The following is a 26,975-nucleotide window of genomic DNA, read 5'->3' on the forward strand; positions in this document are numbered from 1 at the left end:
TTCCCAGTCCTGGTTTCTTTGCTGGAGAGAGTGGAGTCAGCAAAACAGATTGCTGCTACGTAAACTGAGGAATACCTCAGAGTTATACCCTGTCTTTCTGTTTGTCATAAATAATGGACCACCTGGGTAGCTTCAGCAAAAGCGAACAGTTTATTAAGAACACAGGTAGTATCTCATGGAACCCGAACGTGGAAACACGGTTAAGCTGTAGAAGACCCTGGAACCACGGACTGGGCACTCCTGCAGCTCTCCGCTTCTGGGTGCTGTGTTTTGCTCTCCAAAGACACCAATTGTCTCTGCTACTCAGTCTACGAGGGGTGGAAAGAGAGCAGGTGTTCAGCTCCAGGCTTACACAGGGACAACCTCCACCAGCCCCACTGGAAGTTTTTTGTTTGTTTTTTTTTTAAAAAAGGGCTTCAAATGCTTGGCTTTTTAATTATTTATTTGTTTGTTTTTGCTGTGTTGGGTCTTCACTTCTGTGCGAGGGCTTTCTCTAGTTGTGGCAAGCGGGGGCCACTCTTCATCGCGGTGCGCGGGCCTCTCACTGTCGCGGCCTCTCTTGTTGCGGAGCACAGCCTCCAGACGCACAGGCTCAGTAGTTGTGGCTCACGGACCTAGTTGCTCCGCGTTATGTGGGATCCTCCCAGACCAGGGCTCGAACCTGTGTCCCCTGCATTAGCAGGCAGATTCTCAACCACTGCACCACCAGGGAAGCCCCCCACTTGAAGTTTTTAGGAGAGAAAGTCTGACCCAGTTGCAGTGGAATATCTACCCCTGACCAGTCAGCTGTCAGGTGGGGGGATCAGCACGTCATAAGGACTCGGCCAGCCTCTGACCTGCAGGCCGGGCCCAGGACCAGGAGAGGAGGGATCGTGAGAGCTGGCAGACACCCGGGAAGGAGCCAGCTGGTCCGCCCTCACTGCCCTCAGTCCAGCCGGAACGAGCCTGCTCTGCTGGCCACCAGGACCAGGGGAAGCTCTGCAGCAGAGGGAAAACCAAGATGGCCCAGAGCTCTCAGGAAGTTTTTACAAACAGGCAATTGACAGCCAATAGCAACAATAGCTGTGGGTCCAGAAAGAATCCCCTTGAGCAAAAGAGGATATAGCGGGTGTGTTGGCCTCTGGGCTCAACTGTGAAATGCAGCCCAAGGGCAACAAATATGATAGAGACAGCTGGACAGTAAAAGGTTATTACTGCACCTGGTGCCCTTCAGGACAGAAAGTGCTTGAAAATCCCCACACTCCTGGCACTCTCCTCACAAGGGCCCACCTCTCCACATCCCTCATCCTCCAGAGTAGAGTCAAGTGGTGCAAGGTTGGAGCCAAGACCCCCTCTGTATCCCAGCACTCGTTCCAGACCTCTGTTGTTTCCCTCCCCCAGGAAGGAGGTTTTAACTAGTGCATTAAGACACTCCAGGGGAACAGTGAATTTTTATTTCGCTGACAGCCTAGGGCATCTTATGAGCTTCTTGGGCACAAGATGGAAAAGTATGAGTGGACCTAAACAGCGCAAATAGGCGGATCCATAGCTGGGTGAATCCAGCCCCCGTACAAGGGCAGAGGGCTCCACCAGGGAGCTACAGGGCCCTGCTTTGCCCTACCTTGGTCAATGTTTTTAATGATAACTTGGAATATTATTAAACACTGTAGGTTTCACAAAGCTCTGAGAAATATCCAGTAACTTGGGTAACAAATTATAGTTCAAAGAGACCTCAGGGTCTAGAATAATGGATTATAACACCCAAAGGATATATCTTAACAGGAATAAATAATCAGTAAATGAAGTCAAGCAATCAGGATAATACGTTTAGCAGAGTCCCTGATCCTTACACTTCAAGGAGCTGAGTAAGTTAATAACATGTTTGTCTGGTTGGATAATAGTGTTTATCCCCCATATATTAAATCCAGAGGCAACCCCAGGTGTTGATTTAGTAGCAAGGCACTGTCAAAAATGGCATCGCTGTGATTCTCTTGGCTTGTACCCCATGGTCACAAGGTAGCTGCCACAACTCCGAACATCTCTACATTCACAGCAGGAAGTGGGGAGAAGGGCGAATGCTCCATACAACTACCCTTTCTATCTAAAAGGCAAAAGCTTCTCCCAACAGACTGGAAGCCAACTCCATCTGTGAATCATTAGCCAAAATCTGACACATGGGTACTCAGAGCTATAAAGGAAGCTGAGAGCACGAGCATCTAGTTCTTCCAATCTACAGTGAACGTGGAAAAGGGGCAAACGGGATGTGAGTGTCTCGCTGGCGTTGTTTTGGTTTGGTTTCTTTTGACCGCGCCACACGGCTTGTGGGATCTTAGTTCCCCAACCAGGGATTGAACCTGGGCCCTGGTAGTGAAAGTGCTGAGTCCTAACCACTGGACTGCCAGGGAATTCCCAGTTGTGTTAGATTCCATCTTACAGCTGGAGAACTTGAGGTTCAGAGAAGTTACATATTTGTCCCAAGATCATCCAGTTAATATACTAGATACATATTGGAATCCAGGTCTGTACTTTTTTGGTCTTATTGCACATTTTACACAGTGGTGCTTCCCAGGATTAATATCGCAGGAGGGGATTTAACAAAAACATACTGGAACACCTTTTGATTGGAAGACCTCAATTCCATAAATACAAGATAGAAAACAATATCATTTGGAAAAAGACATGAAAATGTAGCTTATCACAAACCTAACGGAAGCCAAATCTGTGAGGTAAGGCTGTCCTGGGCTCCATCCAGAGAGGTAGATGTCCAGGTGGAGGGAGAAAATAAAGCCACGGATGCAGCAGTCAGGCCCCAGAGCAGTATGATGCTCCAGTCTGGGGCCTCCTCAAAAAGGAAGGTGACCAACTCCAGAGACCCGGAGGGGGCAGCTCTAGAACCCTGTCTTCCAAGGAAAGAGTGAGGGACCAGGGGATTCGAACCTGGGCAAGGATGGGGAACCAACAACACAACAAACTTTGTTTGCAAGTATCTAGAGAACTATAAGGTGGACCAGGGGTATATGTTGTCCCAGGGGCCACAGCGAGAGTTCATGGGTAGAGCTCACAGGGAACAGATTTTGGCATAATGCAAAGAAAACTCCTTGAAACCAGGGCTGCCTAATAGAGCAGTGGGCCCTGGGCTATGGGGAGCGGCGGGGGGACAGGAGAGCCTGGAGATGGGGACTTGAGGAACTCCTACATCCCTTGCATCTTAGAGATCTCATAAAGACATAGGTCTCCCAGCGAATACTCACGAAACCAGGGCTCTTTCTATTTTTTTTTCACTTGGGGTGCAGGGGTGGGAGCAAGGGTGAGGGGAGGACCTCTAGTAAAGATTAAAGTAATAGGAATGGTGAATATTTCCATGGACAACCCCAAAATATTTCAAAATAATGCTTTATCTCTGAAATTGTTGCATGTTTTTTTCATATACAGTGCCATGGTTGGGCTGTTCAGGATGTGAGCAGATAGGGTAGGGGGTCCCCAGAGAAAGAGAACCAGGCATAGTTTTCTTGACATCAGAGAAGCCGTCCTTGGCCTAAGCCAGTTTGTGATCTAAGCCTGGACACAGTGCTTGCCCTCGAACAGGTCTCAGTAATCAATGATCTTAAGGGAACAAAGGAATGCAGGAACACAGGAAAAGCAGTCAAGAAACAATAGTTGAGCCATAAAACAGGGTCCTAGTTCCTCCCCAAGGAGCATAACACTCTGATACATACCTTTGAAATAAGGCCCCAACACAGGTGGAGATAGGAATGATGATCTTGACTTTTTTTTTTTTTTTTTTTTTGGCCGCAGAGATCTCAGTTCCCCAGCCAGGTATTGAACCCGGGCCACAGCCGTGAAAGCGCAGAATCCTAACCACTAGGCCACCAGGGAACTCCCAGATGTTGACCTTTTCTGACCCTAGGATTTCAATCAACTAAAGCTGGGACTCCGTCAACCTTTGCCCCAATTCTAGGCTGAATTCTCCTCAACTCAAGCCCCTTCCTGAATATGCACGGACCCTTACCTTAAATCTTCCCCAATTTTGCTGTTTCGGAAAGGACCCTGCTTTGGGAAAGACCCCCGGTGTCCTCCTTACTTGTTGCAAGTGATAAATCCTTCCTCTTCCCGCTCTTTGGCTTGGCTGAGTCTTTTGGCTTGACGTCCACCAAGAAGCGACCCCATTTTTTGGGTAACAAAGATGCAAAGAAAAGAGCACCCCAACCCTTAACTAATGGGATTCTGGGGGAGGATATTCAGCATCTTGGCAGCCACACCATGACTTCTGCATTTCTGCGCTTCTCGTCTGCATTGTACAACAGACCTGACAGAAGCCCAGGACAGGGGCTCATCCCAGCTCTGCATATGGCATCTCTGCTTCTCTCTGATCTCACAATTAAGCTCCCTTAGCAGAAAGGATCTAGAGACTTCCCTGGTGGTCCAGTGGTAAAGAATCTGCCTTCGGGCTTCCCTGGTGGCGCAGTAGTTGAGAGTCTGCCTGCCGATGCAGGGGACACGGGTTCGTGCCCCGGTCCGAGAAGATGCCACATGCCGCGGAGCGGCTGGGCCCGTGAGCCATGGCCGCTGAGCCTGCGCGTCCGGAGCCTGTGCTCCGCAACGGGAGAGGCCACGGCAGTGAGAGGCCCGCGTACCGCAAAAAAGAAAAAAGAATCCGCCTTCCAATGCAGGGGACGCAGATTCGATCCCTGGTCGGGGAACTAAGATCCCGCATGCCGTGGGGCAACTAAGCCCGTGCGCCATAACTACAGAGCCCACGCGCCCTGGAGCCACAACTAGAGAGAGGCTCACGCGCCACAGCAAAGATCATTGCCCACACCGCAACGAAAGATCCCGCTCGCCTCAGTGAAGACCCCACGTGCCGCAACTAAGACCCGACGCCGCCCCAAAACACGGATCTAAACGGTAGTTGGCACTATCCAATAAGAACCATCCCTACTGGCACCTCTTGTCAGGACACTGATCCCTGGTCCCAGGGGTTATGGTGAAGGGAGCAGTGTCCACGTTCAGGATGCCCCATGGTCTCCCAAGCACAGGAAATTAGGCAAAAAGAACTTCCTTGGACACATTTCCCCGTTAGAGCTGACTGGCTCAAGGACCACCTGGGACAGCCTCCCTAGATGATTCCGCCCCATAGCACTCACACCCCAAGGGGATCTTCAATGGAATACTCGGAGTAAATAGGCCTGTTTAAGTATGTTCTCCTTACATAAGTGTGACCACACTCTGGGAGGGCTGGGATTATGCGTGTGGGTCTTGGGGAAAGGGAAGTTACAGGGAGGGTCTAAGAACCGTGGAAAGTCAATGGCAGAGTCAGCTGCAGGTTCCTGGGTCCCAAGCCAGGGATCATCGGAGTCTTAGGACTTTATTCCACCAAGCTAAGTTCTCTGCTCTCTGGCTCAGCCCACCCCACCCACAGTTTTAATGCTGGATTGGAGAGGCCTGAGCAGCTAATGTAATAGTTTTCACTCAGGCATTGGCTGGCAGACCCCTGGAGAGCTAATTCGATTTCTTCCCTTTTAAATTGGATTTCCCCAAACCATCTGCTTCCCCTGTGGCGATGCAGACAGGATCAGATCTGATTCCAGGATAGAATGCCCTCTACTTTGCAATGCCCCACGGAGGCAGAGCTGACCTTTTGGCCAAGTCAGGCAGTGAGGGACCCAGTGTGGGCCGTTCTAACACCCCCTGCAAGGACCCATAGATCTCAGCAGAGTTTGGGCTGTCCAGCTGACCCTCAGTACTGCCCTGGGAGTCAGGGATGCCAGCTAAAAATTGTCGCTCACCATCTTGTTCTACAAGAATGAAGTCGTGAGCCATTGCAGCCGCTGACCTTCAACACATCCTAAAAGGAGTCCAGGGTGGAGATCAGGAGTGAGGGTCTCTGTGTTCTGGGAAAAACCGGCAGAACAGTCCCTCAGATAGTTAGATATTTTCAGGAGAAGATCTTATGAGCCCAAATTCTCGCATCTTCTCATATCTAGAAAAGCGCTAAAATCATTAACAGAGATATCTGTCCCTCGTGACGAGCAGCAACCTTCTGCCAAAATGTGGGCTTCACTGCATGGATCCCCCTTCACTAAAATCATACATGTACTGACCTGCCCCCTACCTCTTTGGAGCAGTTCCTCAGAGCTACCTGAGAGGCTGTCTCCCAGGCTATAGTCCTCATTTTTCCCTGTGGATGAAAAATGTTGCCTGCTATATCAGTAAACAAAGAATGTTGTGGCCGCCAAGATACCAGCCACTACAGTGGCCCCGACTGTGTACCAAAGGGGATTCAGGATGGAGAAAAGCAGGCCCTAGATAATTAAGGTGCACATCAAAGGGATGGATTTCACTGAACCCAGACTCTTGCATCTTCCCATACATAGAAAAGCACTAAATTCATTAACTTGAGATATCTGGTGGTTTTTCTTTAATTAACAGTAAGCTTTTTATTTATTTATTTATTTTGGCTGCACCGCATGGCACGCGGGATCCTAATTCCCTGATCAGGGATGGAACCTGTGCCCCCTGCAGTGGAAGCACAGAGTTCTAACCACTGGACCGCCAGGGAATCTAACAGTAATTTTTGATGTTCCGACTACTTGGGATTTTTTGCAGAAACTCCTGTGTATCCTGGCCCTCCCCTTACCTCTTCAGAGCAGTCCCTCAGAGCTACCTGAGAGGCTGTCTTCTGAGCTTAAGTCCTCAGAAAGTCCACCACATAAAACATAACTCTCAACTTTTAGGGTGTGCATTTTTTCTTTCAATCGACAGGGAGACACGTGGATTATTCTACATTCTCAACACATGGGGAAATAAGAGGCAAAGAGGCATGGGACTTCCCTTCGACGCCGTGGTTAAGAATCTGCCTGGGGGCTTCCCTGGTGGCGCAGTGGTTGAGAGTCCGCCTGCCGATGCAGGGGACACGGGTTCGTGCCCCGGTCCGGGAAGATCCCACGTGCCGCACAGTGGCTAGGCCCGTGAGCCATGGCCGCTGAGCCTGTGCTGCGCAACGGGAGAGGCCACAACAGTGAGAGGCCCGCGTACCGCAAAAAAAAATAAAGAATCTGCCTGCCGATGCAGGGGACACTGTTCGAGCCCTGGTCCAGCAATATCCCACATGCCACGGAGCAACTAAGCCCGTGTGCCACAACTACTGAGCCTGCGCTCTAGAGCCTGTGAGCTACAACTGCTGAGCCCGCGTGCCACAACTACTGAAGCCCGCACGCCTAGAGCCCGTGCTCCGCAACAAGAGAAGCCACCGCAGTGAGAAGAAGCCCGCGCACCACAACGATGAGTAGCCCCCGCTCACCTCAACTAAAGAAAGCCGGCACGCAGCAACAAAGACCCAAAGCAGCCAAAACTAAATAAATAAATAGGTAAAATTTTAACAAAAACAAGGTGTGGACTTGCCCAGGACCACAAAGCCCAAGCCGGCCTAGAGAAGACCCACAGCCATAGGGGAGGGGCTATCGGGGAGGGAGGAAGACATTTTCCTCTACCCTCCAGGCTCCTTTGGCTGATTTAAGAATTAAATTGACATGAGACAGATTAACAGGAGAAAATCAAACGAAAGTTTCTAACCCGCCTACATGGGAGATGGAAACCTGAGTAAGCCTCACCTTAAATACCACCCTCAGCAGAAGACAAAAGAGGTTGCGGAGGGCGGGGAGAGCCAGTTAGGGGAGGTGACCAGGAAAAGCCCAGCAAACAAGGGTAAGGTTGTGATGCGGTTTATTTATTTATTTATTTATTTTTCTTTTTGGCTGCGTTGGGTCTTCAATGCTGTGCACGGGCTTTCTCTAGTTGCAGTGAGCAGGGGCTACTCATCGTTGCGGTGCGTGGGCTTCTCATTGCGGTGGCTTCTCTTGTTGTGGAGCACAGGCTCTAGAGCATGGGGTCTTCAGTAGTTGTAGCTCGCGGGCTCAGTAGTTGTGGCTCACGGGCTTAGTTGCTCCACAGCATGTGGGATCTTCCCGGACCAGGGTTCGAACCCGTGTCCCCTGCACTGGCAGGCAGATTCTGAACCATTCCGCCATCAGGGAAGCCCCTGTGATTCAGTTTAAAGTCATTGCTTCTCCAAGGATGTTTCTAGAGTTTCTAGAGATCTGGTCATTCTCTTCGTGGTACAACAAGAAAAACATCTTAGAAATGGAGATTTCCCTTATAAATGTCAGTGTTTCTTACACAAGGGTGACTCCTCCTTGGTTTGCAGAGTTTCTTTCAGGTCTCCTGTTTCTTATAAAATAACCCGCTTAAAAAAATTAACATGCCAAAGAGACACATTTGGAGGTGACAAATTCTGGTCCCCCACAGGGCAGAGACACTGAAACAGATGTACATTCAAAAGACCTGTCCCTGGCATTCAGCAAACATGGTCCTTGGCCTTGGTTTCTTCATGTGTAAGTTGGAGCTGATAAAACATATCTCTGGGGTAGTTTTGGAAATAAAAAGTATTAAAAAGAAATGAGCTATCGAGCTGCAGAAGGACCTGGAGGAACCTTAAATGCATATTACCAAGTGAAAGAAGCCAATCCGAAAAGGCTACCAGCTGTGTGATTCCAACTACATGACATTCTGGAAAAGGAAACCGTATCCCACAGGGTTAGCAGAAACTGGTGACTAACAGAAATTCTTGAGCTTGTCTTACAGAGCAGCAGGTAAGAGAACAAATTGTTAAAAAAAAAAACAAAAACCCTCTGCTTGTAACCTGCCTTCAATTATCTTTTGACTCCTTAACTATCCCTACAGATAACACCTCTGACCTGTGGGTCGCTATAGTAACAGGGTGGGGGGCGTGGCTTAAGCCGTTTTGAAACTTGGCATCAGCTCTTGTCCAGTTCATAGTTTGGTCCATGAATGACATTCTGGGCAACTTTTGGTGTAAAGCAAAGGCAGAGAAGAAAGGTCATAGCACTTCAGTTAAGTACAAATCTCTCTCCCCTGGAGAGTAGTATTTTATCAAACCCTGGCTGACATAAGCAAATATTTCATCATTTCCTTCATAAATAACTGGTTGTTATATTCAGTATAATTTACATCTGCTTTCAATTGTGGTGGATTGGAAATTGTTAAATAATCAGTATATAATCACGGTCTGGTCAAGAAGACAGAGTCCAAAATAGGTAATTCATCAGAGAGAATTTAATATAGGGAATTGGTTAAACAAGTTTTGGAGGACTGAAAAATCAAAAAGAGAATACAGGGAATGAAGAAATAATAACCACGGCTACATGTGTCTTTTTGAATTATGGTTTTCTCAGGGTATATGCCCAGTAGTGGGATTGCTGGGTCATATGGTAATTCTGTTTTTAGTTTTTTAAGGAACCTCCATACTGTTCTCCATAGTGGCTGTATCAATTTACATTCAGACCAACAGTGCGAGGGTTCCCTTTTCTCCACCCTCTCCAGCATTTATTGTTTGTAGATTTTTTTTTTTTTTGCGGTAAGCAGGCCTCTCACTGTTGTGGCCTCTCCCATTGCAGAGCACAGGCTCTGGACGCGCAGGCCCAGTGGCCATGGCTCACGGGCCTAGCCGCTCCGCGGCATGTGGTATCTTCCCGGACCAGGACACGAACATGTGTCCCCTCCATCGGCAGGCGGTCTCTCAACCACTGCACCACCAGGGAAGCCCTGTTTGTAGATTTTTTGATGACGGCCATTCTGACCAGTGTGAGGTGATATCTCATTGTAGTTTTGTTCATTGCAGCACTATTTACAATAGGCAGGACATGGAAACAACCCAAATGTCCACCGACAGATGAATGGATAAAGAAGATGTGGTACATATATACAACGGAATATTAGCCGTAAAAAGGAACGAAATTGGGTCACTTGTAGAGACATGAATGGACCTAGAGACTGTAAGAGTGAAGTAAGTCAGAAAGAGAGAAACAAATACCATATATTAACGCATATATGTGGAATCTAGAAATGGTACAGATGAACCTGTTTGCAAGGTAGAAATAGAGACACAGACGTAGAGAACAAATGTATGCAAACCAAGGGGGAAAGGGGAGGGGTGGGATGAACTGGGAAATTGGGATTGACATATATTCACTATTAGAACTGTGTATAAAATAGGTAACTGGGGCTTCCCTGGTGGCACAGTGGTTGAGAGTCCGCCTGCCGATGCAGGGGACACGGGTTTGTGCCCGGGTCCGGGAAGATCCCACATGCCGCGGAGCGGCTGGGCCTGTGAGCCATGGCCGCTGAGCCTGCGCGTCCGGAGCCTGTGCTCCGCAACGGGAGAGGCCGCAACAGTGAGAGGCCCGCGTACCACAAAAAAATTAAAAATATTTTTTAAATAAAAACAAATTTAAAAAAATAAAATAGGTAACTGATGGGAACATACTGTAGAGCACACAGAACTCTACTTAATGCTCTGTGGTGACCTAAACGGGAAGGAAATCCAAAAAAGGGGATGTATGTATAAGTACAGCTGATTCACTAACCCAACATTGTAAAGCAACTATACCCCAATAAAACAATAATAATAACCACGGGAAACAGCTACCAACCCTAGGGCTAGGGGAACAGAGAGCAGATGTGGGGTTCCCGGGCCCTAGAAGCTCAGAAGAGGGGCCCTGAGAGCTGGGACAGACTCTGAGGGGGGGCCACGTCCCCGCTGTTGCCGGCACCTCTGCCGGCTGCCAAGAAGCTGATTTAGGGAGTACCACATCCTACACTTCTGATCATTGGCATGGGATTTCTGAACCTTCACTGACTGGGAACTCAGAAAAAACACTTAGGAGAGCAGGGGTGAGCCGTGCCCCTCCCCCAGGAGCAGGTCCCTCGAGGCCCAAAGAAAATGGTCATAACTTTGACTATAATTGGAAGCTGTGGCTATTATCTGAGACTGAACCTTGTTATTCTGGAATGAAGGCTGTTTTGCAACTCGAAGCCACTGTAGACCTTATCCTAAAAGTCATCAGGGAAGTGTTGGGACTGCACATCACTGCTGGGCCAGGGAGAACTGCCCCACGGAGCACAAGTTAGGAACAAGGCAGAGTCGCTGTGACACTGCAACCCACGGGCCCTGCTAACCTACTAGGTGCAAATATAAGGTGCCCACCACATAGTAGGCACGCACTGATCGAATTGTTATTTTGAATCCCAGGGCTCTGACTCCTCCCACGAAGCTACACCAAAGGTAAGGTAACGAGAATGTTGGAATTTCACCTCCTCAAAGATTACAAAATCCTCAGGCCCAGCTCTGCCAGGAGCAGGGCTGTCTGAAAGCGGCTCTGGGATTCCCTGTTCTGAGCGGGAAGGGCTGCCCCACGCTCAGCTTCCCACAACTTACAGGGAACAGCCACGTCCTAGGCCGAGGTCTCCAGGTGCTGGGCTGTTCCCACTGCCCGTCAAGCACCAAAACCCAGGCTGGCTGACCCCAAGCAGCTTGTGGGTCTGTAACCAATCAGGACCCTATGGGGTCCTCCTCCATACCCTTTGCTTTAGCTCCTCTCTGAAGGACCTATGTAACAGTATTTGATGCACATTTCCTGAGTTGTTTTGCAGATGTGAAAACCCCCCACCAAACGGAAGATGTTAACTACTGGATGACCTGAGAACGTAGCCCCAGGCCACCTGGAGCCCAAGGACTGATCATGTTAACCCCTGTGACACCGCCCTGTTACCTCACCATCAGCCAATCAGAGAACCGTGCATGAGCTGATCACAGACCCTGCGACCCGGCCCTACCCCTCACCTGGCTTTTAAAAAGGCTTTGCCGAAACCCTTCGGAGAGCTCGGGGCTTCTTAGGGCATGAGCCAGCCGTCCCCTTGCGTTTTGGTATGTTTGGCCTCACGGTGAGTCGGGCACACGAACTTGCACTAACATGTCCTTCACTAACAAGGCTGCTTTAGAATTTGCCCTACAAAAAGGGCCAGGAGCTGTTCCCTGAAACATGCCAACTTGGTCTTGCTGACCCTGGGCTTGTCAATATTTCCTGTCCCCATGCCCCAATAAATAAATAAAGCTCATTCCTTTATCCGTGCCATGGGATACTGTGGGATTCATCCCAGAACCCAGTGATTAGCAGTGAGGTCCCACATATATTACTGAGTCCAAGCTCACTCTGCTCGCCACATGACAGGCCAGTGAATTGGCAAACTAAAGTCTCAAAATAAGCATCTTATCAGGGTTTGGATGGCAGTTTCTTTTATAGCACAGAGAGAGGGAGGAGATGAGGAAGTAAAGTAAAAAGGTCATAAGTTTTGCAAATATCCCCTGGAGTGGCCCTCCTCTGTGAGGGAATGTGTTAATTTCTTCTTTCTTGCAGCCGTCCACAGGTGGACAGGGTCGGGATGTTTCCCTAAACAAAGGCACTTTGGTTTAACATTCAGGCAGAGGAGCAGGGTTCCCCGAGGCAGGCCATTATGTAGAGACAGTGTCCTTTTAGTGAACCAAAGCAGCGGAGAGCAAAGGTTCAAGTAAAAGAAACAGATCCAACGTGTAGCCTGATTTGTCTCTTCCCTGTTACAGGTAGAGCCCATCTGCATAAGAGTTCCAAACACAACACAAAGCAGACTGACACATTCAGGGCACTATAATCTGGTCTCTTTCTTTCTCCCCAAATGCACATACCTCTCCACCCCAAATGCAGGCCCTACCCCAATCAGCTCTTTACTGGGCCCAGCGCTACCCACTGGAAGACCCTCCCTCTCTTCCTCCCTAGGTCCCTCCTTCCTTCTAGGCCGGCTCAGATCCTCTTCAGCCGCCACAGTAGCTGTGGCAGAGGTCACCCGCTGAAGGTCAGAGGTCACCCGCTGAAGGTCAGAGGTCACCCGCTGAAGGTCAGAGGTCCTGCTCCCTCCCCGGAGGAAGCGGTTGCTGCTGGAACGGCTGCTCAACTAGTCTCCTGGTAGCCGCGTGTTTAAGAAGCAGGTGTGTTTTCCTCACCAGCTAAGTGAGTAGAACCCCGAGGACCCAGAGGAAGGAAGGAAGGATCTTGGGTGTCTGAAGGAGCACGGGAAAGGCCACCTTGTCAGGACTGACTGTGCAGTGACAGTGACACAGTGAGAAATAGTTTGTACAAAAACTGAGACTTTCCGGCTTGTCTGTTACAGCAACTAGCATCACAGATCCAGCTGCCACCGGTTGCTGCTCTGCCTGACCTTGTACAGTCCTTACCGGCAGGGCCATCCGATGCCATGCTTCACCTTAACTGGTTATGTAAGCAGAGAAAGTAGGGGGTCCCCCCGAGAAAGAGAACCAGGCACGGCTTTCATGACAGAAGAGAAGCCATTTTGGGCCTAAGTCATTTGGAGAGCTAAGCCTGGCCACCATGAGTGTCCTTGGACAGGTCTCAGTAATTAACAATCGAAGGTAACAAAAGAATGCAGGGCTAAAGGGCTGTTATCAGGCAAGAGAAGTAACAATAGCAAAGCTAATACGTCAGTTGCAAAGACTCCCCTTCCTGTTTCAATGGTAAAGATTAGCCTGAAGCGCTCCACCACCAGATCAACTGGAACCTAAGTGAGGATGACGTTGACCTTTTCTGACCCTTGTGACTTCAAGTGAAGCTTGGCCTCTGTCAGCCACCCAAGCCCCTCCATGAATACGCACGTACCCTCAGCTTAAAACTTTGCCAGTTTTACTGTTGGGAAGACACTGCTTTGGGGAAAATCTTACTTGCTGCAAATAATAAGTCTTTCCTTCTCACGCTCTTTGACTTGGTTGTGTCTTGGCATGACATCCACTGAGAAGTGAACCCAGTGTTTCGGGTCACACTACAATCACAGATCCAGCTGCCACTGACTCCCGCTCCGCTTGACCTTCCACAGTCCTTAGAGGCAGGGCCACTCATTGCTGGTTAGGATGCTGTGGGCTACAGATAGCAGGAGCACTAAGGAACTTACCTCACAGATAGGCAGTTCAGAGGTAGAGCTGTTCCATAGCGTTTGCACTTGGGTTTGTCCCTTTGAGGTCACATGGTGCCAGAAGCAACTCAGGGCTTCATCTCCTACAAAGTCTCTGTCTAAAATAGGGAAGAAATAATGTTTCCTCATTGTGTCTCTTTTTCAAGAATATGAAAACTATTCCCAGAATTTTCTTAGAAGAGATTCCCTCACATCTCATTGGCCAGAATTGATCATATACACATTTAAAATCAAAGCACATGGAGCTGAATTACCGTAATGGGTCAGACAAGACTCATTCCCCAGGCCCAGGCCCAGGGCTGGGGAGGATCCCAGCCTCACCTGGGGCACACGGCCTCTGGACACCTGTACCTGGGGTAGGACATGGTATTGGACAGGCCCTAATGATGCCGAAAACTCAGTCTCTGTGCACCAGTGCTGAATCAAATCTCAGAGACAGAGTTTTGGGTGAGGTAGAAAAGAATAGCTTTATTGCTTTGCCAGGCAAAGGGGGACACAATGGGCTTGTGCCTCAAAAACTGTGTCCAAACCCAGGGGGATTTGGTGAGGAGTTTTATAACAATGGTTCAAGGGTGAAGTTGCCGGTAAGGATCAGGGTGTGTGCAGGGCCTGTATTCCTTTTTTCTTTTTTTTTCAGTATGTGGGCCTCTCACTGTTGTGGCCTCTCCCATTGCGGAGCACAGGCTCCGGACGCGCAGGCTCAGCGGCCATGGCTCACGGGCCCAGCCGCTCCGCGGCATGTGGGATCTTCCCGGACTGGGGCACGAACCCTTGTCCCCTGTATCGGCAGGCGGACTCTCAACCACTGAGCCACCAGGGAAGCCCTGCATTCCTTTAATCTGGTCTCAGGTGGTCTCTTGATGAACTTCTCTGGTTCCTTTGATCTGGCCTCAGGGGGTCTCCTGATGAGCTTCTTGAGGTTATCAAACTGTGATCTTCTCTGCAATGAAGAATGCTTGGAATTCCCTACTATTCCAGTGGTTAGGACTTGGCTCTTTCACTGCTGTGGGCCTGGGTTTGATCCCCAATCCCTGGCTGGGGAACTAAATCCCACAAGCCAAGCAGCAGGGCCAAAAAAAAGAATGCTAACATCTTCAGACATATTGTCATGTGTATCCCTTGAAGCGGAACCAGGACCTGCCCCAAGGCTGCGCTATTGTTTCTGGGCTGCTCCTCCCTTGTCTCTGCGTCCCCCTCCCTTCCCTGACTAGCAACTGTTCCACTCTGTCTTCTGGAGCTCAGGGAAGGTCATGGAGGCTCGAGTCTGTTCCCTACAAACAAGAGACAGGGGACACAGAAAGGCTTCCATGCCCAGGAGTCCCACAGGGTCCCGCTTGGTCTCACTAGCATGATGATCAGGTTCATACGTGTCCTGTGTTGTCCTTTCGTCATCGCAACCTGTGAACGGTATAAGACGCTGGGCGGGAGGCCTGGGTTCTGAAGAGCCGCCAAGATGTCATAGTCTGTAAACAATTACAACGACCATTACTCCTTGCTCCAAGGCTTCTAACTCTTTCCTGCCTTGTGACACAGGCCTCAGTTTTGTCACTTGTTAAGTGTGGAAACTCCCTAAGGCCTCAAGTCCCCTGATGGTAACTTTCTGCAGCGCCAGCACCGGGTCTTCCCTCTTTCTCTGCATCCCCATCATCACAGCTCTGGGTGCAGGGCTGGCATTCTGTGGGGACAGTAGTCATTCAAGAATTTTAATGTTTACACTTCAGCTCTGTGGGAGAGCCTGTGATATTGTGATTTATAACAAGAAATGTATTTGGTCTTCATCCTGTTTCTGGCACAGAGCTCCTAAAACCGTTGGAATTTCCTTAGTGATAAGAACAATAAAGGTGTACTGTTTTAACCAACTCCTTTCAACCACACCCGAGGTTATGTTAATGAGGTGACTTTTGGAATGCACCTAAAGATGGGGCTGGTTGTCAGGGGAACCAACTGGGTGATTGGAGGGTTGGGCATTTCAGTCTCACCCCTTGACCTCTGCTAAGGGGAGACGAGCTAGAGGTTAAATCTACCAATGGCCAATGATTGAATCAATCATGTTTACATAATGAAGCCTCCATAAAAACCCAAAAGGATGGGGTGTGAAGAGCTTCCAAGTTGGTGAACCAGAACACGTCCACGTGTGCCGTGCTGGGCCTCAGGCTCCCCGGGGACAGAAGCTTCTGCCTTGGACACCTCACCCCATATATCTCTTCATCCGGCTGTTGATTCCTATGCTTTAATATCCTTTGTAATAAACTCAGTCTAGTGAGTAAACTCTTTCCCTGAGTTCTCGTAGCCGTTCTAGCAAATTAATGGAACCCACGGACAGGGTAGTGGGAACCTCTGGTGTGTAGCCAGTCAGTCAGAGCACGGTTAACGACTTGGATGTGCAGTGACATCTGAAGTGGGTGGGGGGGTGAGCAGTCTTGTGGGACTGAGCCCCCAACCTGTGGAATTCGATGCTGTCTCTGGGTAGATGGTGTCAGAACCATGTTGACCTGTAGGATACCCAGCTGCTGTTGGAGAACTGGTGTCAGAGCTATAGAATCCAACATCTATGAAATAGGTGCTTTGTAGTTGTATTGAAGCATGAAATCTGAATCTTATGCTATGAGGATGGTCTGTAAGAGGAGATCAGTCAGCTGGTGGGGGAGGTTGGGAGGTGCTTTGCAAAGGCTACACTGAGGAGTGAGATGGACCTGAGTTCAAATCCTGCCTCTGATGCTGAGTTACCTTGCGCAAGGCACTCAACCTCTGAACTCCTGACAGTAGTGAAGTTCCCTGCTATTATTATATTGCTGCCTATAAAATGAGAAGTAATTTGTGCCCTGCAGGGTTGCTTGTAGGCACATAGAGGGGCTCCAAAGATGGTGACTGACCTTGACATTGTGTTGCTGTCCTGATGGACACACCTGGAAAGAGTGAGAGGTCTGAGCGAGGAAACCCACCCCGGGGCTGTGACCCAGCATTGGAGGCAGGTTGCTAGGATACTGAGGCAGGTTGGAATCGCTGGTGGGCAAGGAGCCAGCAGCTGCTCAGGGTTGGGGGACCACTGGAAAGAGTTAGACCCAGAAATCTTGGGGCAAGGAGGAAGGACCACCTTCAGACTCCTGGGCATTTCTTGAAGAGTTTTGACCCTGGTAAAGTATGCTCTCCAGCGCTACCCCTATGAAGCATTGGTGATTTCAAGATTCACAATAAAATTCCTCCAACCACCTGGCCTCTGAGCTCTTCCACCTCCTCACCCACTCTCAGTGCCAATGGCTTTCAAATTTGTTTGTCTATGAACCAATCATATGTGTGCCTCAGGACACACAGGCACCATGGGTACAGACCTCAATAAAATAAGGCTTTATCATACGAAACTTACCCTTCCTACACACATTGATCTCTGCTACTTCCTGTTCTGTTCTATTTCATTTTTAGAGATGCACTAACTTAATTTTACAATCCACTGATGGGCTGTGTCTCTCACTTTGAAAGACACTGGCCTCGATTTTTTTCACGGCTTTGCCCCAGCCTTAGAGACCAAAAAGTTGAGGAGGAACCAGCAAAGGTGGACTGAGACGAAGTAGCCAGTGAGGCAGGAGAACAAAAGGCCCCTTCATCCCTCAGTCCAGGTATGCACCATCTCATCTCCTCCTGTCTCTCAGACTCCTTCCTCTAGAACTTTGAACCCAGCCATTTTCCCACCCTATCCAGAGCCTTCCATCCCTTGACCTTGCCACCTGCCCCTGCCTCTCACCCCGCCTGATGTCACTTCCTCTTTGTCTGGTTTAGATTATACAGCTCATAATAAATCATCCACTCAATGATTCATTCAATCAACAGCAACCCAGGACCCACATTGTACCAAGCACTGTTCTAGGTGCTGGAGATGCAACAGTGAAAAAACAAAGGCTCTGCCTGTGAAGCGCTTTTTATTGAGGGAAACAGACAATAAACAAATAAAGCAGAACATTGAAGCTGTTTCAGTATAACAGCCAGTGCAAGAGCCTAAGGCAGCAGGGTGCCGGCGGGTCCCAGGGACAGTCCAGAGACCAGCGAGATCAAGAGAGTCACAGGGAGGGGGTCAGACAGGAAACAAGAGGCGGATGGCCTCACAGGCTATTCCAAGGACTTTGGGTTTTAGTCTAAATGAGGTGGGCTGCCATTGCAGGGTTGGGGGAGAGGAAGGGTCCTGATCTGACTCAGGTCTTCAAAAGCTCCCTCTGTTTGGAGAATAGATTCTAGGGAAACCAAGGAAGAGGATGCAGGTTAAGATACCATTGGATTAATCCCGGTGAGAGATGACGGTGGTTTAGACCAGGGGAGGAGGGGAGGAGGATCTAATTAGGAAGGTCAGTCTAATAGCATTTGCTGACAGGAGTCAGGAGGACACCAAGGTGTTTGACCTGAGCAGTGGAAAGTATGGAGCTGCCTTTTACTGATAAGCGCAGACTTTAGGAAGAGATTTGCTGGTGAGGGAATCAGGCATCGAATTTTACCTACATCAGTCAGCAGTCCAAACAGAGGGATGCATGGTCAGAAGTTCAATATATGAAGTTCAGGAGGGGAGTCTGGGAAGGAGCTCTAAACTGGGAGATAAATACAGCAACCAGCTCTCTTGGGTATGGCCAGGAGACGTGTAAATAGCTACAACCACATGACCTCATAAGATGATATCATCCATCAGAAATTCCTCTCCTAGGTACCTACCCAACAGAAGTGCTTACATGGGCGCACTAGGTGATGTGTAAACCCTTGTTCTTAACAGGGCTGTTTATTATTGCAAAGAGCAGCCGGAGAGTTCCCGGCGGGAGAGTGGACAAGTAAATTGTTTTTGTCACATGATGAAATACTATATAGCAGTGAACACAAATGGGGCTGAGTCGTGCCTTTAAAACTATACGTCAGGGCTTCCCTGGTGGCGCAGTGGTTGAGAGTCCGCCTGCCGATGCGGGGGACGCGGGTTCGTGCCCCGGTCCTGGAGGATCCCACGTGCCGCAGAGCGGCTGGGCCCGTGAGCCGTGGCCGCTGAGCCTGCGCGTCCGGAGCCTGTGCTCCGCAACGGGAGCAGCCACAGCAGTGAGAGGCCCGCCTACTGAAAATAAAGACTAAAACAAAACAAACAAAAAAAAAAAAACTATACGTCAGATCATGTACTCCTCTGCTCAAACCCCGCAACGGTTTTGCATCTTTCTTGGAGTGAAAGCCAATCTTTACAAGGGCCTGCAAGCTCTCTGCTGGATCTGGTCCCCACTACCTCTCTGTCCTCATCGTTTTCTCTCTGGCTCAGGCCAAGCAGGCTGCCACCTTCCTGTTCTTCTGCCTGAAAAACTCTCCCCCAGATACACCCCGGCATACTTCTCACTGCTCTTCAAGTGCCATCCTATCAGCGGGGACTCCCCAGCTGGCCTCCTCATTGTAATCTATCCCCCTTAACCTGCTTTCTTTCTTTTCACAGCCCAGTCCCCCCAGTTTGTCTCCCCCAAGGAGAAAATAGGCTCCTGGAGGGCAGGACATTGTCTGGATGGTCCGGCCACTAGGGCCACCTCCAGGACAGCTGAGCCCCCGCCCAGATATTCTTTTTCTGGGCTCCTATCTAGATAGATAATTGGAGTCACACAGAATCAGCATGTCAGCATCATTCCAGCAGCTCAGTCTCCCATGATCCCACACCGCCAAGCTGACCCCTGGAACTGAGGCCTGGCCGCGGGGCCCAGAGCTCCTGGGCTCAAGTCCATGCAGGGGGTAGAGAGTGGAAGAGCACACTGGGTGGGGAGTGGGGAAATGGGGACCCCACCCCAGTCTAGAGGCAGCACTGCCTCACCCACAGAAGGTGTCACTAAAAATTATTGCAAGAATACCCTGAGCTTGATTTTTTTCTTTCTAACCTCCTCTCCTGTCCAAACTCTGGCTAAGAGACCACAAGCATTCACCTAAACAAGGGCTGCCCACCCTGGAGTGCAGTTTGCCAGCCCACACCGAGAGGAAGGCTCTGAACACAGAAGAGGGCATCCCTGCCACGCCCAAGGCTGAGTTATCTGGGGGGATTATTCAGGGAAATGGAGCATCTTGACTTGCATGAATGAGCTTCCTGGACCCCCAGGGCTCAGGTTGGCCACATAGAACTGCCTCCAAGGGGATACAGCCCCCGCTGCCTTCATTGATGAGCTTGCCTGGAACCACAGATCAGATCTCCCAATGGCCTCTCGTGGGGCTTTTCTCTGAGGCTCTAGAGGGCAGGGGCCAGGCTCTCTGCTCCCTGGACCTGGGACTGAACAGGTAGGTCTTGGGCCAAGATACTGCCATATCTCACCAACTTGGATCCTCTCAGCAGCACTCACGACAGAGATGCTCTAACGCCCATTTTTACGAATGAACAAACTACAGCTCAGAGAGGATAAGTAATTTGCCCAAAACCACACAGTAAGTGATGGAGTCAGGATTTAAGCCACGTCTGTTTGCCTCCAAAGCCCACAGTCCCAGCCTCCTCTGCTAGGCACACGCCTCTCAGGAACGCAAAGGCCTCCGGAGCCTGGGAATCTGAACCCCCTGGTGCTTGAGGCCCAGCCTTCAGTGCCCATAACAGGAAACAGGGCACAGAGGTGCCTAAGAGGCAGAGGAGGGGCCCCGAATACAAGAGCCTGAAGTATTCCCAGTGGAGGGGGATACTGTGGACGCTGTGCTGGGTGCCCACCTGAGCACAGAGTTGGCCGGACCCCAGAATGTCAGGTGCACTTTCCAGACAAGACCCTCCTGCCCTCAAGCCAGGTGCCCACTCACTGTGGACAAGTCACAGGGGAGGACGTGTCCCAAAGTCGTGTGGGGTCACAGCCGGGGGCCTCCAGCTGAGGTAGATGGGGATCTGTCCTCACAATGGACATTCACCTGTCCAGGCGAGACAGGCGGCCTTCTCACCCGGCCGGTGCTGGGAAGAGCAGCGCCAGCTCCTGTGGGGGAAGGAGCCAGACCCAGGGGGAAGGAGGCCATCCTCTCTCAGAAAGAATTCTCAGGAAGCCTCTGCCCACTCCCAGGCCGGCAGGGGCGAGGCCTGGAGCCAAGATGAGCGCTCTGGGCGAGAGAAGGTGGAATTTCCCCACAAAAGAAAATGGGAGGAATTTAGTTTTTGTTTCTGAGAGGAAGAGGATAGTGATGAGAGGGCAAAGGAAGGAAGAGGAGGGAAGGTGGGGAAAGAGGGAGGGATGCTCAATAACAGGGAGCCAGAGCTGGGCTGCAGAAATGCCGGAAATGCCGCAAGAAGCTCGGTTCGTAAGGACATGTGGGCTAATATCCAGTCTGCAGCCGTCGCTGCTGCCCTATACGTTCCCTCCATCTCCCTGGGCACCTGGAAAGCCTGCCACAGACACGGATGCCTCGCGGTGGGGCGGGAGAAGGTGGATTTTGAAACAAAGGGAAAAGGTTGCTAGGTTGACAAACAGTATTGCTGTCCCGGAAGAAGCAGGAAGTCAGGGTCACTTGACCAAGAGAAGGCACCCCGACCTCCACCCCAGGCCACCTTAGAAGCGGTGGGGAAGACATTGGACTTTCCACAATGGAGGATGAAGAAATCAGCCAGTATTATCTAGATGTCGACAGGTGTGTGGACCCAGCTGCTGTTTGTTTTTTTTTTCTTTAGTTACTAGCATAATTGTCACTTCTTTAGTACCCACAGTCCAATGAAGCCTGGGAAAACTTGTTACATAAATAAAAAGGATTCATCGTTATTTCCACCAGGAATATTTCCAGCGCCATAAGTGCTCTGGATGTGCTTAGCTTATTGACATGCAGATTCCTTCTAATGAGCTACAAGGCAAAGAGCAGAGAGGTACCGCCCCCTCTTCACTATGGATGCTCAGCTCTAACACACTCGGAAGCTACAACACCGTAAAGCACCAAATCAAAGTCAGATGATGACATTATTATTATCATAAATAGGTGGCTTAGTTGATACAGGATCCCCCAGCCCAGACCCTTGTCAGCCTTAGAAGGAACAGAGCCTTGAATAAAAATTGACAGGGCTATCCCTTTCCATCAGGGCCTAATCATGACCTCATGGGTCGCTGCTTTGGGCACCTTGGGTGCCGGTTTTCGAGTAACACCCAGAGAACTTTCTCAGTGCAGTCATGGGAGATGCCCCTTGGTGACGGCATGCACAGCAGCCCTGAGTTAACCTCATCACTGCTCTGAGCCTCTGCTTCCTTACCTTCAATGGAGACCCCAATACCTACCTCCCAGGTTGTAGGGATTAAACAGGAGAGCCCCTGCGATGGTTAATTTGATGTGTCACCGTGGCTAGACCACAGTGCTCAGGCACGCAGACAAACGTTATTCTGGGTTGTTTCCGTGGGGCTGTTTTTGGATGGGATTTACACTTAAATCTGTGGAATTGAGTGAAGCAGACTGCCCTCCATAATGTGGGTGGGTCTCATCCAATGAGTTGAAGGCCTGAGTAGAAAAAAAGACCAACCTCCTCTGACATTCTGCAGCAGACAGCCTTCAATCTTGAACCAAAACACCTGGAGCTGGGGCTCCAGGCTGACAGCCCACCCTGCAGTCAAGGTCACTGCCCCCAGGGCTGTTGTGAAGCTGAAAGAGATAAGCTTTGCACAGACACTGTGGGGTTCTATCAGCTGTGGGTCTTATCAGATCTTCCAGCCTAGGTACCCAGAGTCAGTGTGATTCCCAAGCAGGTGGATGACACACTCTGGTGAGGGCTGTTCCATCTGCATAAACAGCTTCTGTCATTGCTCCTCGGGGTGGGCAGGGGCGTGCTGTCTTGTGGGTGTAGGATGGCCAGGTGAAACATCACTACCTTCTTCCTCTGGGAGAGATGTTCCCTGCTGGGTTGAACTTTCAGAGGCAAAAATCTAAATATACATGGAGGTAAAGGGGCTTAAACACGAAAGTGCCCTTGGAAAGGGTCTGGCCACGGCTCTCATCCTGCAGTTGGGGAACAGAGAGGGGCCCCATTTGCACAAGGACAGTTGGGGACAGAGCAGGAGCAGAGCCCTGGCCCATTGTCCTGTGGTTTCAGGTGACCTATGTCAATGAGAAACAAACCGGTTAAGGAACTTTCTCTAGATCACACTGCAGCAGGTGGTGGAGCGGGATATGAACCCAGATCCTCCCCATTTGAACGCAGGCTCTTCTCACGGCCCCTGAAGGGGAAGTTAAGAGACGCTGGGCACAGATTTGTATTATATACAATGTTGTGTGTATATATATTTTGTGTGTATATATATGTGTATATACACATTGTATATAATTCTTTTCCCTTATAGGTTATTACAAAATATGGAGTACAGTTCCCTGTGCTATACATAGGTCCTTGTTGTTTATCTATTTTATATATAGTAGAGATAAAATAAACAGATTCTTTTCCTTTACAGGTTATTACAAAATACTGACTGTAGCTCCCTGTGCTAGACAGTAGGTCCTTATTTATCTATTTTATGTACAGTGGTGTCTGTATGTTCATCCCAAGCTCCTACTTTATCCCTCCCCCCCCTTTGATTTCTCTTGACCTAAACCACTGCCTTGCAACTCCTTTCCCTCCCACAGCTCCACAGAGGTCTGCGTCAACGAAGTGCCACTCAGCACACATATATGGAGTGCCCTCTGCATGCAAGGCATGGTGCTATCAGATCTAAAGGGAAACAGACTCACCAAACATGGGGTGCAGGGCCACAAACCAGGAAATGGACAATTACAGTCCAGAGTAAGAAGCAATCTGACAGTGCCAGACAAGGACTTGGAGAGCACACAGGGAGACGGGCTTAGGAAAAACCTCCTGAGAAAGTGACCTGTAAGCTGAGACCCCTGGTGCTACAGAGGAGTTAACTGACACGGTGAACAGTGCAGGCTGGAGTCTTTCTAAAGCCCTAATCTGATCAAACGCCACCAGCCCCCGGCCCCTCCCCATCTCTGACTAGCAGCCCTCCTTGGCTTCCCGCACCTGAATGAGAAAATACAAACTTCTGAGCATGGCCTGCATCCAGTTGGGGGCTGTTTAGAATACCTCTGCCACCTCCAAAGGAGGACGGCAAGCAGAGTGGCAATGGCAGCAAGAGACTTGGGTCAGAGGCAGATCTGAGGGCTGGGGTGGGCGCATAAGAAGGAGGTCGGTGAGCCCACAGTGAGCCCTGGAATGGGTGCGCTCACCCAAGGGAAGGGAGCAGAATGGGAAGAGAAAGAGGAACACCAAGATTGAAGAAACCAAAGCGTCCCAAGCCAAGACAGGACGGGAGAGGCAAAACCCACCGGCAGGTGCCGTTGTTTGGACCAGGAGCTGGTTGCTGACCCGTTTCCTGGGGCCACACGCACGGGAGGTAGACGGCCTGGTTTTGAAGCCACTCCCTCCCTGGGTGTGGGCTCTGCTCAGTGTGACCACACTTAGCCTCTCCCCTTCGGTCTCCTCGTCTGTCAGATGGCTTAGTAATAGTACCTGCCTCTTTGGGTGGCTGTCTGAGGATTCAGTGGGTCACCACACGCAAGCACCTAGAACAGCACCTGATACACAGAGCTCGATAAGCGTTCGATTAGAAAACATGACGGGCCTAGGAGTGAAGGCGCTGGAGGGGGTGATGCTCTGAGCCTAAGCTCATCTTTCGAGGAGTTTGACTCCAAAGTGGGGGAGAAAAACAGCAGCTGACGGTGATGTGGGAGTCAGGGGAGGGTTTACTTTTTAAAACAGGAAAAATCTGAGCATGTTGGAATGCTGGCTGGATGGAGCCCCGAAGGAGGGGAAGGTGGAAGACCTGGGGAGTAGGGGGCAGAGGCGGAAGGTTTCAGGTGCCCAAGGGAGGGCGGGAGGGAGGGGAGGTGGGGCACATGCCAGTCAGTGGGTAGGTGGGCGGGAGTGGGAAGCTGGGGCACCACCTTCCCTTACTCCCCCGGAGGAGATGATGTCACCATCCGGGGAATGAGGAGGTGGGCAGGAGGCCAGCCGAGAAGGGCAGACCCGCTCTCGAGAGGAAAGGGAGAACCTCTTCCTATCTGTCCAGCCGAGAATAACCCCTCCCCTCAGGGACATGACGAGTCACAAGACGGTTTCCCAGCACATCCTCATGCCACCCTCGCAACAACCCCAAGGGATATTTTTGTCACCCTTACTTGCGGGAAGGAAACCAAGTCCGAGGAGGGTTAAGACAACAAACCTAGAACCACAGTGCAGTGTGGGGCTGCTGCACTAGGGCTCTCCCAAGGTCTTCGTGGAGGCACGCGCGCACACTCACACTCACATACACACACACACTCACATATACACACACTCACATACACACTCTCACACACTCACATACACACACGTTCACATACACACACATATTCACATGCAGACACACATACACACTCACATACACACACGTGTACACACTCATTTTCACACACACACACTCGCGCAAACACCCTCCCTAAGGGCCTGGCCAGAAAGGGCTGCCGCCCACCATGCCGGGCAGAAAGTTGCTTGGGAAAACGCCCCTGCTACAGGGATGACCTCGAATTTACCCTCACCCAGGGGGAGAGTTAGTCAGTTATTCACAATGAAGAAAACCAGGCGCAGGACAGCGGGAATCGTGTGCTAACATTTGTGTAATAAGAGGGGGATGTGAGTGTGCTTGCTTCTAAGTCATGAAACATTTCTGGAAGGATGCCGACAACTCTGCAATGGTTGCCTGGGGGAGGGGAGCTGGCGGCTGGGAAGGAGGGAGACTTTCAGCGGATTCCCTTCTGTGCCTTCTGAATTTTGAAATGGTTAAATGAAGACATGTACGCTTTAAAAGACAAACTAGTGCTTTGACTGTGGTGAGTAACACTCTACTGAAAACACACCCCACAGCCAAGCTCCGTGGTGATGTCATGACTGGAAGCCCACCATTCCACCCCTGGTCCCTCTGGCCCTTCCTTTCCCTCTCCCTGGGCTTCTAGAGTCCACATCTTACCCTTCTTCAGCCTCTGGCCCTGAGGCGTCCCTGTGAATCTGAACCGCAGGAGCCAGAGACCCAAGTGTGGGCAGCTACAGACCCCCAGCTGCAGCCCTCAAGGATGTGGCGGGCAGACCACATCAGGTTCTGTGACCTGGGACTGTCCTCATTCACCCCGTCTGGTCACCACAGTCACTCACTCAATTAGGTCTAAAAATGTACTTGTAAGGAAGTCACAGTAAGAAGGGTCTAAAGGATTCCAGGGACCCCCAGTAACAGCCATACTGGGGGCCCCGTAACTCAGGAAGGGGACATTGCCCAGGACCCAGGGCACTCTAGAGCCCGACCACCTCTCGGGCGGGCTGCCTCTTTTTCTGCTGTTTCTGGGCAACTTTCTGCTTCTCCCCGCTCTACCACAAGGCCCAGCCCAGCCCCAGCACACCGATGTGGGCACAGCCCTGACACCAAAGCCCCATCAAGGACCCCTGGCCAGCCTGTGGTGGGGCTGCCCTTAGGTGGGTGCTGGTGCTGGACCACCTGTCCATGGCCAAAGGAGACAGGGCCACATGATCCAGGACAGTATCTCTCAGAAGGGGCTGTGGGCCGGGGATCCTATGGTATATCCCAAATCCCTAGGATACCTGCAGTCCAAGAGCCTTAGTTCACCCCCAAGGCTGGCATGGCCTCACCTGACCCCTGGGGAGCTGCCTCTCCTGGAAGTATTCCTATGAACAGAGGTAAGGTACCCTTCCCGAGTCTGAGAGCCAGAAGAAATACCTCTGATATTTGTTACAAGGGAGAAGGTCCAGGTTTATAAATACCTGACTACAAAGGGCCCACACAGGCACGACCAGCTTCCTGCCGTCTCTGCCGCCACAACCCCTGGCAGCCACCCCACTTGCTGTTGTTGCCAGGACTCCAGCAGTGGTGAAAGTGTTTGGAGATTTTGGGCAAATCCATGCACACAAAAATAGAGAAAAGTAAACCGCAGAAACAGCGTGGGATTTTAAACCAGAAAGTTCTAGATTTTATCTCTACATCTGCTACTTACTAGCTATACGATCTTAGGCAAGTCCCTTAACCTCACTGAGCCTCAGTGTCTTCGTCTGTGAAGTGAGAGTGACAATACCTAATTCACAAGGTTGATGTGAGAATTAAAAGAAAGAATGCGGATGACAGAGCACATGCTCCTCAAAAGACTGCCCCCCTTTCCCCTTCCCTCTC

Source organism: Monodon monoceros, unplaced genomic scaffold (genome assembly GCF_005190385.1).
Source record: "Monodon monoceros isolate NGI ecotype Baffin Bay Population unplaced genomic scaffold, NGI_Narwhal_1 Super_Scaffold_6, whole genome shotgun sequence".
Lineage (NCBI taxonomy): Eukaryota > Metazoa > Chordata > Mammalia > Artiodactyla > Monodontidae > Monodon > Monodon monoceros.